Raw genomic sequence first — 1,958 nt, 5'->3', positions numbered from 1 at the left:
AGGATGTGATAACTCTCTAAAAGAGTTATATTTAGTAGCCTTTTTCACCTAGGTTTAGCTTGAACTTGATCATGCTTAGGAGCAATTTAGGATTAAACCTACTTGGTTAAACATATTTTGAATTTTAGGATCATTGTGGGTTGCTAAAGACTAAAATCAGTTTTTGTTGTTGAAAACTGTTACACTGATGCCGGAGCATTGCAAGAAATGTCAATCGAATACTGTAGCGATTGTCTAAGCTACATAAGACTGGGAGAACCTTATGGATTGGGAAAGCTCACTCAGGTAGCTTTCATTTGGATGTATATCACTAGAAACATAGACATTTTCTATTGACATATGAAATTCCCTTCAAATCTATAAAAGGGGAGTACTTGAGCACAAAAAGTGTGACGTTCAAGAGCTTTTTCAAGTACAGAATTCTCCACATTAAATCTTCAACACATTAAAGCCTAAGTCCTCTGCCAGGGATTGCTGTAGCACAAGGGAAGCTTTCTGGGTAGCTTTAGCAGTCAACAGATCTTCATTCAAGCCCTTCTACTGAGAGAGTGAGTTATTTGAGTGCTTAAACCATTGTTGGATGATATTTTGAATTTCATATTTTGTGTTTACTTTGATACCCATTTTATGAGCTTAGTTCTTTATGATTGTTGAAAGTAATACTTATAATTAAATATATAGTATTTTTATTAAATCTAGAAATAATTTCATTCGATTTGCTATATACCTATGTGAGCATTGGTGTTGCTGAGTATCATAGTGAAAAGCATGCAGCCAATTAATTAGTGTTCTTAATATCCATTTGGCCAACTTGATTATCTAAAGCTCTCAATGATGTTGATTAACTCTCCATGTATTCTTTCATTAAATCTTTAAGCGATGAAAAATTAGAAGCTTATGTTGAAGATTGCCTTTGATAATTTTGTCTTTGCTATGGTTGTGCAGTCTGATGATGTAACTGAGGCTATGGTCTCGTAGGTTGATTGTTCTGCTGTGGTTGCATGTAATGTTATAATTATGGATTGGCAACATTTTGGCTTCTCCAAGGCATATTATGATGGTTTTAAAAGTTGGAATTGTAGGTGTTGCAAAAAGAGTTGTCATTTCTATGGTAATTTCATACATAAAAGATGGACTTGGGATTTTGAGGGCATTCGTCAAAGTTGTGATTATCACCACAATAAACACAAGAAATAGTATATGTATCTTTAACCTCAAAACTTCCTCCGATTTTTGCAGTATCTTCATCATATCAGTCAATGTTGAAATTTGAGAAACCATAAAGTTTAAGGCATCATAATTCACTACTACAATTTTTCATCGGCTAAACATATTCCTCGTTTTGGGGTATTATAATCATTGTTCAATATGATTTTTAAAATATCATAAACTTCATTATATGTCTTGTCTAACAAAGCTCTATTTGCTGAAGCGTCCACTACCATACGAGTGTGCATATTTAACTCATTGTAAAACATTTCCATTTGCATCCAATACGGAATCCATGCATCAGGCATTTTCGCAGCAAATCCTAGAATCATTCACATGCATCATTCTAGTTTTTATCTTTTGATTGTTTGAAAAACGTGAGGTCGTTTTGAAGTTTAACATTCATTTTAGGTGGATTAAACCAGAGCAAAAACTTTTGTGCTAGCTCATTCCAAGATGTTATAGAACCAAGATGTGATAACTCTCTAAAAGAGTTATATTTAGTAGCCTTTTTCACCTAGGTTTAGCTTGAACTTGATCATGCTTAGGAGCATTTTAGGATTAACCTACTTGGTTAAACACATTTTGAATTTTAGGAGCATTGTGGGTTGCTAAAGACTAAAATCAACTTTTGTTGTTGAAAACTGTTACACTGATGTCGCAGCATTGCAAAAAATGTCAATCGAATACTGTAGCGATTTTCTAAGCTCCAGAAGACTGGGAGAACCTTATGGATTGGGAAAGCTCAC

The 1,958-nt window shown here is 34.0% G+C and overlaps 1 non-coding gene across 1 annotated transcript; it reads left to right on the top strand.

Annotated features, from left to right (window-relative positions):
* The first annotated feature begins 1,499 nt into the window (after nucleotides 1-1,499).
* On the top strand, nucleotides 1,500-1,606 carry LOC120193089. The gene has a single exon (XR_005522830.1). It is a non-coding gene; the product is annotated as a small nucleolar RNA R71 (small nucleolar RNA).
* Nucleotides 1,607-1,958: the final 352 nt, after the last annotated feature.

The sequence above is a fragment of the Hibiscus syriacus genome, unplaced genomic scaffold (assembly GCF_006381635.1).
Source record: "Hibiscus syriacus cultivar Baekdansim isolate YM2019G1 unplaced genomic scaffold, ASM638163v2 tig00116984_pilon, whole genome shotgun sequence".
Lineage (NCBI taxonomy): Eukaryota > Viridiplantae > Streptophyta > Magnoliopsida > Malvales > Malvaceae > Hibiscus > Hibiscus syriacus.
The sequence above is the reverse complement of the archived record's forward strand: the minus strand, read 5'-3'. Positions and strand labels throughout refer to the sequence as shown.